General features: G+C 46.2%; 1 protein-coding gene across 1 annotated transcript in view; it reads left to right on the forward strand.

The window, feature by feature from the left end:
- CIB4 (calcium and integrin binding family member 4) overlaps positions 1–15,955 on the forward strand; it is a 79,399-nt gene that overhangs the window by 41,768 nt on the left and 21,676 nt on the right. The gene's annotated exons all lie outside the window — the stretch shown is intronic.

Below are 15,955 nucleotides of genomic sequence, written 5' to 3' on the forward strand. Positions count from 1 at the left end.
TAGGGAGCGCTGCTCCAACGGTCGAACAAAGAGCCACGCCCTTTCCAGTGACTCCACCACCATCACGTGCTTTTAAAGCAAGAAGCCCAGTCTCCCAGCTTGGGCTTTTCTCTCCCTTTAAATGTTAGATGATTCAAAGAAGGTAACAATTCTCTCCCACCAGATGAGGCAGCAGGGAGAGTGGCTAGTCTTCTACTCCGCCCCCCCCCCCCCAACCCCCTCCGCCCGCTTCTTTTTCTTGTTGCCCTGTGAGTTTCTATGGCAATAAGACCCTACCCTACAGAGGCCCCAGCAGTTCTTTAGGACAGAACAATCCCTTCATCTGTTCTCAATTCAACCCAAGGGTTCTAACCACTCATGACTTGTGACTGGTAGACCAGACTACTGCTGACAAGCTCTTTCATGTCCTCCTGGAGGTCACTTCCCAGGGCCACAGGGTCAGAATGGGCTCCGCCCACTCCCAGCAGATAGAATTCTCCGCCTCTCTCTCTTTCCCCCAGATGACCCACTCTCATCCATAGATGAAGCACCTCTTCCTTATTTTCTTTGATTTAAGTAAACATTTTAGAGAACTATTCTTTTCTTTAAAAAAATAATTTTATTGGGGGCTCTTACAGATCTTTTAACAATCATATCAAGCACATATGTTGCCATCATAATTTTCAAAACATTTTCTTTCTACTTGAGCCCTTGGTATCAGCTCCTCTTTCTTCCCCTCCTTCCCCCACCCACCCAGCCTCATGAATCCTTGATCAATTATATATTAGTATTTTCATTTCATGTCTTACACTGCCCACGGTCTCCCTTCACCCACAGTTAATCTTGTTTATGTCCCACACATGCATTGTTTTTTGCAGAATACAAATTATGTTAGTTTTCATTTCCATTCAGTTCAAATTATTTTCAAATTTCCCAAGTGGTTTCTTTGGCTGTGGGGATCTTCATGACCTCTTTCTGCTGTTAATTTCTAACTTAATGCTGATGTGGTGTGCTAGTCTGGGTTGACTGGAGAAACAAATCCAGAGACACTCATATGTGTATAAGAGAGAGCTTTATATAAAAGAGCAATTGTACGTTGAGAAAACATCCCAGCCCAGATCAAGACCATCAATCCGATATTAACCCAAATGTCCGATACCAGTCTATAAATTCCTCTTCAGACTCACGAAACACATGCAATGATGCCGAATGCAGGAAGATCACAGGCCGGTGGGTGGAAAGTCTGTGGATCCAATGGTGGTGGAAGCATCTCAGTGCTGGCGTGGGTCTCCACGTGACTCTACCATCTCCAGGGCTCTGGTTCCATCAGTGTGCCTCCATGTGGCTGGTCAACAGCAATGTCTCGCAGGACTGTGTGTTCACCTCTAGGGAGGAAGACAGGACTTCCCAGCATCCTCAAGAGAAGGCCCTGCCCACACAGGGGCTAGACTTTGCTCAAGTGGACAGTAGATTATGTAACGGCCACATATGGTCAGAAAACATATTTTGTAAGGCTTATATACTCTTAAATTTATGAAGACTTATTTTTATAACCCAGATGTTCCAGTTTAGCAAATGTACCATGAGCACTTAAGAATATGTATTGTTCTATGTTGGGTGGAGAAATCAGTTAGCTCAAGTTGGTTGATAGTCTATGCAAGTCTTTTGTATCTTTAATACTCCCCCCACCCCCGTTTGTTCTGTCATTCGTTGACAAAGGAATATTGATTTCTCTAACTATAATTGTGGGTTTGCTTCTTTTTAAAATATGCTTTAAATGCAGGGGAGAGGGCTCATACTTATTCACCTATTTGTCATTTCTAATGTTCTTCATTCCTCTTTGTAGGCTGAAATTTTCTTCCAATGTTGGCTGAAATTTTCTTCCAATGTTATTTACCTTCTGCTTAAAGGACTTGACTACTCTGATCACTTTAGTTGGCTGCTGCTGAATTCCTTCAGCTTGTGCCTGTGTGGAAGAAAAATAGAAGTCTTTGCTTTGCGTACACAATGGAAAGATTTTTGCTGGGTAGAGAACTCCAGAATGATAGCCACCCTATCCCACAACTCTCTCCATTTTTTGGTTCCTTCAGGGAGTTAAAGATATTCCTCTGTGGTCTTCTAGCTCACTCGACTTTTTTTAAATGAGAAATCTAGTGTTGTTTTCAATCTTAGTTCATCTGTCTATGGGGGCTTTTCACTTTCTTCTAGTTGCTTTTCAGGATTTTCTGACATGAACCCAATATGCTTTAGCTTTCTTCCTTTGATTAATTGTAAGTTCTTTCTATGATAGTGAGAAGCTTGGCTCCGTTCTTTACTGTTTATTTACCTTTTCAGTACATGTCAAAGGCACCCTGGTGACACAGAGGGGTCAAGCATTGGACTGCTAACTGCAAAATTGGTGGTTCAAACCCACCAGCCGTTCTGTAAGAAAAGATTCATATATCTTCTCCCATGAAGATTTACTTGAAAATGCTATGGAGCAATGCTCTGTCTTATAGAGTCACTATCAGTCAAGATTCGTTTGATTCGTTTTTGTTGTTATTTTTTCCTCAATAACCTACATCTGTAAATTCAGAATTGCTAACCCATATCCCCCCGAGAATTAAATTTATTCAAAATTATATTATGTATATATATATATATATATATATATATATATATTTCAAGAACTCACTATAGTAGAAAGGGCTGTCTTTATCTAACATCCTTTTTCTTCTCTTCTCCAAGTTATTTTGGTCATGTTGGTCAATTCCTCATTTCCTGACCCCTTTCAGGGAGGTTATCACGTGTGTTGAGAGCTGGTGTGTCTTCACCTTGGGCTCCTTCGCATCTTGTTGTTTGTTGCAATGCTGGATCCAGTGACGTTCACTCTTTGTGCAGTTGCAGGTGCTTTGACCAGCACAGGGATGCCTCGCTCTCTCACTGTGGCTCCACCACACAGAACAGTTTCATCACCCTCAGATTTTCCTTGTGAGGCCTTTTTTGTAGTCAACTCCTTCGTCCCCCAACTGTAGGTAAGCACTGCTCTGTTTTTCGTCTCAGAATGAAAAATAAATGTGCTCATATAACGTGTAGCCTCTGGGATCTGGTTTCTTTCATCTAGAAAAATGCATATCTGAGTCATCCACGTTGCTGCATGAAGCAATACTTCGTTCCTTTTTAAGGCTGAGTAATACTCTATTGCATAGTGTTTATTCACTTGTTTGAGTACATCGTGGTTGTTGTAGCTTGCCCGTCTTACCCTCTTCTTTTGAACAGTATGAAACAAAACAAGAACCAGTTGGTGCTGAGTCAGCTCAGACTACGGGCAACCTCGTGTGGGTCAGAGTAGAACTGTGCTCTGTTGGGTATGTAATGGATGGTTTTCAGAAGGTACAACACCAGGTATTTCTTCTGGGTGGCCTCGAACTCCCAACTTTTATTAGCAGCCAGTGTTAGTCATTTGTACTACCCTACATCCTTGAATAGCATAAGTTCTTAAGTTTAATGCTGTCCAATTTATTAGCTTTTATCTTTATGCTTAGTCCTTTTTGTATGTTGCTATGGAATCTTTGTCGCATGCCCGGGATTCATCAAGAACATCATACATGAAGAAACCAAGAGGTGGTAGGGAAAACAAGTGTGGATGTCAGAAATGTGCTCTGGAATGAAGAGTAGCTAACCCAAGTGAAAGACATGATGATGTCAACAAAAAGCTGAATAGAAAATTTCAAAAAGCACCTTGAAAACACCAAGGACAATAATAAAATATTCAAGGACCTGGAATTAATAAACCAAAAGGGAAGAATACACAAGCTGAATAAAATGTAGAGAAAATCCAAGCCTCAAGTGGCTATATTAGATTCTATGGAGAAAATATTGAACAATACAGGAAGCATCAAAAAGGTTGGAAGGGATACACAGAGTCACTGTACAATCATTTCAAGAGACAATGTATGGTCAAGAACCAATAGTATTGATGGAAGAAATCCAACTAATACTGAAGGCATTAAGGAAAAATAAGCCTCTAGGAACTGACAGAATGAACATCAATTGAAATGTTTCCAAAAACTGATGCAGCACTGGGAGCACTCACTAGTCTATGCCAAGACATTTGACAGGAAGCTATCTGGTCAACCAATTAGAAGTGATCCACATTTATGCCCATTCCAAAGTAAAGGTGAACCAACAGAATGCACAAATTATCCAACACTATTATTGATAGCACACACAAGTGAGTTTGTACTGAAGATATTGAGATAGGTTTATAGAGCCAACTAGATCCTATAGGAACATGTGGGCGAAGTTTAATCAGGTCGCAGATTGATTGGAAGGCGATGAGATAAATGGCTTTCCAAACCTGCCCCCTTCTCTCTTTCTCCCTGATGATCGGACCAGTGTGCTGCTGCTAGAGCTCATTCTTTGCCCCCCACCTTGTGCTGCACTACCTGTGGGCCAAGCCAACCCCTGGATCGTGTTGCTTCTTGGAGACCTGCTTCGCCACACTATTGGTGGATCCTGTCACTGCTGGTGGATCCTGTCTATGTGGTATGCTGATGGAGCTCAAGCACCCACGGGGTCTGCTTAGATAAGCTGAGCTAATGACTATTGCTGAGCCACCCTGCTGTCTGCTGCCTGCAGGCTGACTCTACCTGTCTTGCCTGAGGATAGACTCTGCTGTCTGCTTCCTTGACTTTGGACTAGCAGCCCCAGTGAGTTAAAGGACCTTCAGTATATTAACTGTTCCACAAAGTGAGTTGAACTGAGTCCTCTGTATTACTGTGTGGACTAATTAGCCATAATATTCCTTCTCACTGTATAAACCTAGTCATATATATACATATAAATTTATATTTATATAGTATATAATTTATGAATATATTATATATCATTTATGAATATATATTCATAAGTGTCCTGGTTTTGTTTCTATAGAGAACCCTGCCTAACACAGATATATATATATATAAATATATAAATATATAAGTATATAAGTATATATATATATATATATATATATATATATATATATATATATATATATATATATATATATATTTGAATTTGAAGCAGTGTACCAACAGTGAGCTTCTGGAAATCTGAGCTGGATTCAGAAGAGGATGGTGGCCCCGGGAAGATTATTGCTAATATCACATGCATCTTGGATCAAAGTGGGGCATACCAGAAAGATATTTAGTTGTGCTTCATTCAGTATGTACATTCGACTATGTGGGCCATACCAAACTATTGATGACATCACAAAGAATGATACCTTCAAAGCTTAATTGTGCGCATGTGGAAATGAACATCGACCAAGATAAGGGAGTACTGCACAGTTTGAAATCAGGAAAGGTGTGGCTCAAAGTAGTATCCTTGTCACCATACTTAGTCAACCTGTATGCTGACCAAATAATCAAATAATCTGAGAAGCCGGGCTATCTGAAGATCGCAGGACCAGGATGGGAGAACACCTTCTTAACAACCATCCATGTGATATGCAGGTGACACAGGCTTGCGTGCTGAAAATGAAAAGGGCTTGAAGCCCTGGCTGATGGAGATCAAGAACTACAGTTTTCCGTCTGGACTACAACTCAGTGCAAAGAAAACATTAATCCTCACAACTGGACCCATAGACAACACCACGATAAAAAGGGGAGAAAATTGATATTGTCGAGGACTTAATTTTATTTGGATCCATAATCAAATCATAAAAACAGCAGTCAAGAAATCAAGCAGCAGATTGCACCGGGCAAATCTACTGCACAAGACCTCTCAAAAGTGCTAAAGAGCAAAGATGTCACCTTGAGGACTCCGGGCCCAAAGCCAGAGGGATCTCAACGGCTTCCTTTGCATGTGAAAGGTGGATGTGAGTACGGTGACCAAAGAATGCTGGTGCCAGCCAAGAAGACTGACGGTGCCACGGACTGCAGAAGAACAAACACCACACATGTGTGTTGCAGGAAGGACCGCCAGATGCTCCCTAGACCTGTGGATGGTGAGACTTCGCCCCGCCTCCTTTGGCTCTGGACCAGTTCCTAGAGAAGGGCATTGGCCAGCAAAAAGGAGGAAATCCTTCAAAGAGATGGATTGACACAGTGTCTGCAGAAGGGGCTTCTGAGGATGGCACAGGACTGGGAAGTGCTTCATTTTGATGTACTCAGGGTTGATATCACCCAACCTGAGGGAACCTAACTGCAACAGAGGGGAGCCTTGGTGGCCTGGTATGTAACCCTTGTCCCGCTGCCCACAAGAACAGCAGTTTGAAACCACCAGCCACTCCACACGAGGAAGATGCAGCTTTCTTCTCCTGCAAAGAGTTCCCGTCTCGGAAACCCACAGGCGCAGCTCTACCCTGTCCCGAAAGGCCCTATGAGTCAGAATTGACTCGGTGTCAGTGAGTTTGGAGATTTTTTTTTATAAACAAAGTCGTGATGCTATTCTCCTTTGCTTCCATCTCCACATTAGCTCGAGGAACTACCTGGAACTAGTTGTGTGTATGATCAGAGGTAGGAAGTGTTCCGGGGGGGGGGGGGGCGGGGGTGTGTGCAAACGTTTTGTGTTTAACTACTAACCTAGAGATGGGTGGTTCAAATGCACCCACTGCCTCCATGGAAGAGAGGCCTGGGGTCGCTTCCACACAGATCACAGCCGAGTTCTGCTGGGCAGCATGAGGTCATCATGAGTCCGATAGACTTCATGGTAACAGGGTTTGGCTTTATTTGGGGGTGTGGGTATGAGAGGTTAAGATCACAATTCACCCTCCGTTCTCTTACATTAGCCCCAACACTATTTACTGAAAAGGCCCTTGTTTGCCCTACTGCATTGCGATGCCAACTTTGTCACAAATCAGGTGGTCATGTGGGCAGGACTGTGTCTCAAATCTCTAATTATATTTGCTGCCCTTTTCATCTATTGTGATAGTTAGGTTTTTGGTGCTCACATGACACCTGTAAGAAGATATGGATGGGGTTTAACCTGTCCTCAGACCACCCCTTGAAGACCTCCTTTGGCAGTGTGACTGAGAGACATGGCTCTCTGAAGGCCGGCCCTTCTCTCTCTCCCTGGTGGCCGGACCAGCATGCTGCCCGATCTAGCTGCCCTGACTCACCCGTGGGCTGTGCTACCTGGGGGCTTTGCAGTGCTCTGCTCCACCTGGCTCAATCCGATGGACGGCACCAGTGTGCTGTGCTGTTCCACCGTCACCCCACCTTTGCCATGTCTGCTGCCTTGGGCTCACTCCACTTGTCTTGCCACTACTCCAGAAGCCGAACCTCCAGCCACTCAGTCCACATTGCTACACCCCGAGGCTCCACCGCAATTGGTGAGCCTCTCCTGGCCTCTGCTTCACCTCACCACCTCACCTTCCTGCTGTCTGCTTCCTTGGCCTTGGGCTAATCGCTGCGGGATTGGAAGGACCTTCAGTATAGTGACTGTCCCACAAAAGTGAGTTGGACTGAGCTCTGTACTGCTATGTGGACGGATTTGCTCTTATATTCCTTTATATTATATGCATATATATGTATATCATATATATGAATGATATATATATATATACACACACACTCTTTTAACTACTAACACTTTCACCTAGGTCTTACCAGGTGGTACTACAAGACGTTTGCGCCTTTTAGGATTGCCACAGCTACTCTTGGCCCTTTGTGCTTCCAGATACTTTTAAAAATCAGCTTCGGCAATTTCCGCAAAACCATCTTCTCAAGAACTTTAAATAGAATTTCATTAACTCTGTGAATCATGTTGGAAAGGATTAATAACTTCATGCAGTTGAGGCTCCAGATCCATGAAGATGGTATAGCTGAGGGGACTTTCTAAACACTTGTTAGATCCTTCTCCCAGGACACAGGAGTCTGGGACCCAACCATGCTCAACTCTTAGAGGTCATCCAAGCAGTACCTCACCTCCAGGTAAGCCAGGGCCTTCACTGAAGACCCAGGAAAGCCTGGTTTTTCTGCATCATCCCAAGCGGAAGCCCCGTCCAGTCCCTTCCTTGCCTGCTACTGCTTTACATTTGCCTGGAATATTTTAAACATACAAACATTGAAAGTATCCTTTTAATGAGAATTGGAAGCAGATAAGATGAACAAAAACATTGTTCTGAAGCATCAGCTGCTAAACAGTTTAATTATTAAAGAGAACTCTCAAAGGACATAATACTGACTGGTCTTTCTTCCTTTAAAGGCGAGCTTACAAATGGCAATGCGCCAATGATGTCATAATTGAGTCAGTGGTGTATTTTTGTATGAAAATTTCCCAGCAACTGTAAAAAATATATATCTCTCATTTTGACTATCTGATAGTTGGAGACAGAGTGAGGAGATATTTTTAAGCTATGTCCAAATATTTTTCCTCATTCACATTCAAATCAAATCTCATTCAATAATTTTGAGACGATCTTAAAAAAAATCCCTTCCTTTTTTGGGTGAGGACTACACCCTTTAATGCCAACAAACTGTAGTTTCTGCTTCCAAAAAAACCCCAAATCAAAAAACTAACAACGCTCCATCATTTGGCCTTTATTTTCATCTTCAGTTTTCTCATGCATAGATGGAAATGACAGGGTTACGTGTCTAGATTTCTGCCCTGATGTGTTTGTATTCCCCGTGTTCAGAGCACCTTCAGACTAGGTGCATTTTATTCTTGAGATGGAAGCATCGCTTCATCAATTGTCATTTTCTTCCTCCTCTTGAGGACTGAAGGCTGCTAAGTGAGCGTGGAATTTAAGACAGAAGATAAATCTCTCGTGAGACATCAGAGTGGAAATGGTTGAGGTTTCAGACTGTTAGCAACAACATCAAATCTCTGGAAGATGGAAAATTAGAACTGTGATCACTAATGAGGCTTTCTCCTCTCCTGCCCCTTTCCAGCTGCTCGTCTGTCACCCTGGGGCTGGGCTGGACCACAGGGGATGGGGTACCCCTAAACCACATCTTGTCATCAGGGGAGTCCTTTGCCCTGGGGGACCCCTCTGGGGTGTGACCAGGCAGGGAACTTGGGGAGAAGGAAGCTGCCTGTTGTTGGAACAGAGACAGGTCCCTGAATCACTCTCCTGGCAGGTGTCTAGGTAGACCTCAGAGAAAACTGGCCTCCAGGTTCAGACACGGCTCTGGTGACCCAGCCACAGCCCTGTGGCACAACATGGACTTGCCGTTCCCACAGGAATGTCCCCTGCTCTACACTCTGGTTCCTCCACCCTCCTCAAGCCTTATTTTCCCATAGTTCCCATTCAGAGCTCTCCCAGACAGCCCTTGCCCAGGTCCCAGACTTCTCAAACAGGCCAATAGCGAGACATCCGGACATCCCACGACTTTCCCGTCAAGCCACGCTCTATTTTTGCACTTGCTGTGACTTGTTTAAAGTAAGGTCTTAATCACCGTGGGCTATGCTCCATCACTCCCTTTCTCTGGGATGGTGGAAGCAGGACCACGCAGACTCAGGTCACCCGGGGCCCAGGCCAGGCTTTCAACCTTCCCTGCTGATCAACCTTGAGCAAGTTACTCCCCTCCCCCAGGGCCTCATGCCACATCAGCGATCTGAGAGTGTTAGTCTTGATCAGAGACCACCAGACAGCTGTGATCCTGCACTCCCCGCAACAATGAATATATTGAGCATGCTCCCAAAATATGCTTACAAAACTATGGGTTCCTACTACTTTATTACCATGGCATAAACCATCGCAAATGCACTGTCATCCTAGTGACCCTCTGCAGGGTGTCTGGGACTGTAAATCTTTACAGGCTTCCTCCTGTGGAGCAGCTGGTGGTTTTGAACCACCAATCTTGGGGTTAGAAGCCCAGTTCTTATCCCAGAGCTCCTTAGAGTAAGAGGGTATACCCAGACTCCATTTCTGGTCAATACATCTCATGGGTCTCTCAGTGGTGGCTTGCATGTTACTACAATGCTGAGCAGGTTTTAGCTGAGCCTTCAGATTGAGACGGACTAGGAAGGAAGACCTAGCAGTGTACTTCTGAAAACTAGCCAGTGAAAACGTGGTCTGGGGATCACAGCAAATCCAATCCATAACTGAGGATGGGGCGGGCGCAGGCCTCACCGTCAACTTGCTCTGTTTTGCATGAGTTGGAACCAGCTGGTGGCAGTTACCACCACCAACAGGAACTCAAATATGCACAATTAAAAATAATATTAATAATGTCGGGCTGGAAAGGACGTTGGCATAAACTATTTTATATCGCAAGGCCCTTCCTCTCACTCCTTTTATTATTTGCATCCAATGAGAAACCACGTCGCACAGGGAAGCCGGAGGGGCGCAGGAGCGTGAAGGGCTATCTGACATCTTGCGCGAACACTTTGAGACGAGCAATTCAGAGGTCTGGTTTGAGCTTGCTTGATTTTTAATGGCTGTCACAGCTGATCCAAAGCGGAGGCTGCAGTAAGTCATGGTGGTCATGTTCAATCTCATCCCCTAATTAGAGGCTCTTTGTTGAAATTAATCTAGTTAATGTCCATCTCCCCTGAGGTCAGTGGCTCTTACAAGCTAATTGGAAGTCATTGCGTTTTTACATTTTTAGCAAATGGACTCAAAATCCACGGAAACTCTTCATTAGGGAGGTTTTGAGGCAGGTGAGGCCAAGCATCTGTTTCCAATATTCCTAGGTGTGCAAACAGAGGCGTTTTAAAAGAAATGTTTTTGATATTTGTAACCACAAGATCCCCAGCTTCAAAGTAGTCTCTCCGAAGCACAAGTTCCTCTGGAAAGAGCTGGTACTTTTTCACTGGTGAAAATGAGTCGCAGCCACCTTGAAGAGCCAAACGAATCAGCATTCAGTTTTTGGGGGATGATTACCTGCTAGGTAGCCAACTGTCTGCAGGCTCTCATCCTAAAAAAAAAAAGCGGGGTCAGCAATTTGGAGCAGTTGTCGTGTAAAAGCAACACCTAAATCCTCTTCAAGTGTGAAGGCTCCGTTAGATATTTGCGGAGAAATATCCCGTAATGCCCACGCAGTTGGGCAGTTTTCGTATCCACGCCCCGTGGTATCAGCAAGCTTGGGTCTGCGTTCCTACAAAGAGAGGAGCCACATCAGCTCGTCCTGTCATGTTTATGTACTTCAGGATTGAACTTGATTCCAGTGGCCTGCTGAGACCTGGGAAGTGCTTTGGCTTCCCGTACCTCTGTCCCCTCACCCAGGCGTCCCTTTTCACGACAGAACAGCCACTCCATCGACGCTGACCCCCGCTAACCACGTGTCCCATCACGGGTGTTTGTATTAAAGAAGCAATTTACTGTTCAGTCCCTGTTCTCTCTTTCCTGTATGGTCTCCGTGTAGTTCGTTATTGAAACAGTATCCAGGAAAACGTTCGTTATTGAAATAGTGCAGTTCGATGTTGAAACAGTATCCAGGCATTTGAGGCATCAGTGTTTTTATTCCCTTACATAGCCACTTGAGAAGTGCCTGGGTGGAGCAAAGGGCTACGGGCTCAACCACCAGCCCAGAGGTTGTCAGTTCAGGCCCAGCCAGAGGCGGCTCTGAAGACAGACCAGGTGGTTGGCTTCCAGAAGGTTGCAGCCTGGACCACACTTGGGAGCAGTTTTACGCCGCCCAGGGCATCGCCGGGCATCAGAATCCATTTGATGGCAATGAACAACGGAAGCAAATTGAGCAGCTATTTGTTTAATTAGGACAAACAACACCCACAAAAAGCTCACTGTCATCGAGTCCATGCTGATGCATAGCCCCTCCCATGGGTTTCTGAGACTGTAACTGCTTATGGGACTAGAATGCACCGTCTTTCCCCCACAGAAGTCCTTGCTCGTGGTTTCAAACTGCCAACCATGCGGATTGCAACCCAATGCATGACCTCTTCACCTCCAGGGCTCCTGCAGCTCCTTTTTAAAATACCACCAGCAAACTTAGCAGCTACTGACTTATTCTACTTATGTATTTATCACACACTACTTAGGAAAGTGTATTCAATGTGAAATAACAACATTTTCTCTGGATCTTTCCTCCGTGTCTGTGGTCACCCTGCTGTCGTCTGTGCTCAGTTCTTGCCATCACGCACCTGGCTCCTTGGCAGTCGATGTAAGGGGTGTGTGTGTGTGTGTGTGTGTGTGTGTGTGTGTGTGTGTGTGTAGAAACATGAGCCATGTTGTGATATCGCTGTAAACACACACACACACACACGCACACACACCAGTTGCCATCCAGTTGACTCAGACCCACGGTGACCTCGCCTGTGTCAGCGTAGGCTTGAGTTCCCTGGGTTTTGTTTTGCTTTTTATTGAGAATCGGGTATAGGTTTCACAGAGCAGATCCACTGACCACATCAGTCATTCAGACACATTTTGTTTCTGGCTGTTGATGGCGATCCCAACACTATAACATCTACAACACCATAACTTACCTCACTTCCTCCCTGAGATCCCTACCCCCACCCCCACTTTTTTCCCAACCCTTCTGAACGTTGCCCTTGGGCAAAGGCTCCCCTTCGTGTCACCAGTAGCTGACGATCCTAAGGTGTGCACACCTCACTAGTGCTATTGCTTCCCTGACAGGCAGGTCTATTGTTTGGCTGGACATTATGTCAGCAGGGTCAGTTCCAGACCTGAAGGTAGCCGAGGGTCAGAGTCTCGGGGAGCCCACCAGCGCTGATGGGGAAGCCTGAGTCTTTTATGAGGTCCATAGGCTTCTCCATAGGGAGAGAGATGAAGCTTTCGATTCCCCCAAAGGATAAGTCTCTGACACTCACCAGGGTGGTTCTGCCCAGTCCTGTAGAGGTGCTGGAAGTCAGCCGGTCATCATCGCAGCAGGGAGAGAGGGTTGGGTGGAGGTGGGCTGGGGTTGGTTTCAGAAGGTAAATCTTTAGAACTGTATCGGCAAGCTTTTCTTCTCCATCATCTCTGAGTTGAGTGGAATAGACGGGACCTTTTGTCTCCCCCTGAGATGCCAACAACAGGGGAGTAGAAAGACTGGCAGGTCGTCGTTGGTCTCCTCAGCACGAGCAGCGAGCCCAGGCAATAGGAATGGCGCCAGAGAAGGGGCGACTGGTATCATTGTGGGTCCCCCTTGCACCTGTCTGAGCAGAGGAAAGGAGATTTCTCATATGTTCAAGTGGGTCCTCATCACGTGGGCCTCGTTGAGAAGGAACGGGCTCTGGGTACGAGAGACAGCTGCTCTGACATTTACTTGTGGTCCCTTGCATGTGCTTTATAAGCCATTATGAGCATTCTCGTCATTTGTGGTTTTCTTGCAGGGCTCTTGTTAAGTCGTGGATCCATTTGTGAGAGTTAATTTAGTTGAAACTTGGGAATGTCATCTGTAAAGCCACTTAGCTGGGGACATGTGACCTGAAACATCACAGGAGTCACCAGGATCGGCCTTCAGTTGAGGCCGTCAAACCAAGCCTTTGTGAGGGGGTTTGAGGGGGAAGGATGGGATAGCAGACAGAGAAGGTTTGGAGAGGTCCTTGTAGGGCTGCCTGGTTCTCCTGGGCTCTGGCCACTTCCAGGTGCTCTGTTCCTGGACCTTCTAAACCAGGAACTCCGGGGGTGAGAAGTGGGATTCTTATTTTCAATAAGAACTTCTGGTGTGCATGCTCATCAGTTTGGGAGCCATGTAGCCACTTAGGATGACACAGATGTCCCCTCCTTCCGCAACTATATAGGAATGCTCAAACAAAACCAGACTTAGACACAGCGGAGCCCAAGAGATACGAAAGAGAAGTTTTCATATGCCAAGCATTAAACGAGCCATTGAGACCAGAGGAGTAGGCGGGAGCTAAGCCAGGGATCCACGTGTTTGGGGCTGGGGTTCAGATACCCCCAAAATAAGGGCGAGGGCCTGGAACAAACCCTTGGCAGGAAGCGTGGAGCCTCAAAGAGGTATCTGGCAGAGGGAAGGGCTTCAAAAAATCCGCCAGAGATTTGCTTCCACCAGCTTTCCATTGGGACCATTCCCACCATTCCCATTCGCTGTGTGCGTTCATAGAATCAACAGCTTATTTTATTTTGTTTTATTTTTTAAGCTAAGAAAGAGCGTGTGGGTTAGGGGAAGGGAGGTGCTGGGTGATAGCAGATCTGGGATCTGAGGAGGCCTCCCAGGAGGCAGGGGAAGTGAAGTGAAGGCCAGGCCTGGGACCCTGGCTGCCTGGGAAGAGTCCTGGAAGCTGGGAATGGGTTCTGGTTGGTGTTGGTGGTGGAGTTGGTTTGGACTCACAGGGGAACGGATGTGGCAGAGCAGAGCTACCCCCATTGGATTTTCTAGGCTGTCATCTTTTAGGGAGTAGATTTTCGAGGGTGGGGGATTCTCCCTTGGTCACTACTGAGTAGGTTTGAACTGCCAGCTTTCACGTTAGCCGCTGAGCACTTAACCACTGCGCCACCATAGTGGATGATGAGTGACTAAGGAGCACTGACACTGGGAGATGAAATTGTTCTGTACAATCACCCCTTTCTCCTCAGGAGATCTGCCCCTACCTCCATGCCATAACCCCTCTAACCTGCCCATGCCTGTGCTGGGGCGTGGAGTAGCCAGGATCTCTTAGTGAGCCGGCAGTGAAGGGGCGGTCTTCTTGCCTGGGAACAAGCCCAGGTCCAAGATGCGAGCATGGAAGAACCTCTCAAGCCATGTCGGACCTCAGAAGACCCGCAAAGCATCAGGGTCCCTAGAAGCTCATGGCCCCTACTCAATGTGGGGGTGGGGGTGGGGATCTCATTTGAGAAACAGTTTGGTTTAGGTATAAAGAGTGCTCTGCCAATGAGCCAAGGTGAGGGTCAAGTGCTTCCCAAACCTAGAAACTGTGACTCAGCCAACAGATCAAAGAACGAAGCTCTTGTTTCTCAGTGTGTCCTCCATCTAGGTCCATAGGCTTCCAGAGGCAGTGTTTCCTGCTCTCTGACCTCCTTCCTCCCAGGAGCCCTGGGGGGTGCCATGAGTCCGCATTGGGGTGCGGTGTGCAAGGCGGTTCCACCCCGTCCTGCCTGAATTGACTCAGCGGCAGTGAGTTTGGATTTCTCATTGTTACTCTGACCACAACGAACCCTGCCGCTTCGATTTACACGCAGTTTGGGCCTCCCCAAGGAACTCCCATGTGTTCCTTTCAGGTGGCCTTTGACTTTGGGGGACACACAAGAAGTCTGCGGAGTAAGGCCGGGGCTACCGAGTGGACGGAGGAAGTCAAGAAGTATTGGGAAGGCTCAAGTTCACACACACACAAGCGTGCGCCAAGCAAGATGTGTTGGATGTGTCTTTGCGACCAGCGGAGGGCTGCAGACAAGTTCTCTTAGGAACACACCTGTCCTACTCTCGCCGGGGTGCCTTCAAAAAAGGCAGTGGCTTCTGCAATGGTCTCCCCAGTTAAGCTCAAGGCCGAGAGGTCAGCTCAAAAGGTTATGGTGACTGCTTTGGGGTCGTCAAGGACACCAAAGTCCTCTCGGTAGATTTTCTCAAAGTGTCAGGACAATCAGGGAAGCGTTTGAGAGAAAAGTTTAAAGAAAGTTGAAACGTGCATGGATGAGGAAAAGGCCCAGACCGTTGTGCCGGGGGGGTTTCTTCCCATCGTGACCGTGAACGTGCTCATGCTGCCGAGGTAGCCAGGTCGGCTCTAGCAGAATGTCCTTGGGAAGCCTTGTCCCGTCCACCATCCAGTCCTGAGCTTGCACCTACAGCTCAGGTTCTTACTGAACCTCAAACTCAAAGGACATTGAAAAGGGACGTGACCTGAGTCGTCCTTGGATGCCCAGCCTGCCCTTCTGACAGTATGCCGAAAGAGCAGTACAGAATTCTTTGGGAAAAGGTTAGAAGGATGGAAATGTTTCTTTTCCGGAGTGTCAAGGCCTAAATGGAGGATGTTCAGATATATTTTTTAATATTTTTGATGGATAAGAGGCCTAGGATTTTGTAGCAACACTTTTTTTTAACAATCATTCTATTGGGGGCTCTTCCAGCTCTCGTGGGAATCCATATGTCAGTCGTATCAAGCATGTTTGTACATAGGCCGCCATCATTTTCTAAACATTCGTTCT

This window comes from Tenrec ecaudatus, chromosome 8 (genome assembly GCF_050624435.1).
Source record: "Tenrec ecaudatus isolate mTenEca1 chromosome 8, mTenEca1.hap1, whole genome shotgun sequence".
Taxonomy (NCBI): Eukaryota; Metazoa; Chordata; class Mammalia; order Afrosoricida; family Tenrecidae; genus Tenrec; species Tenrec ecaudatus.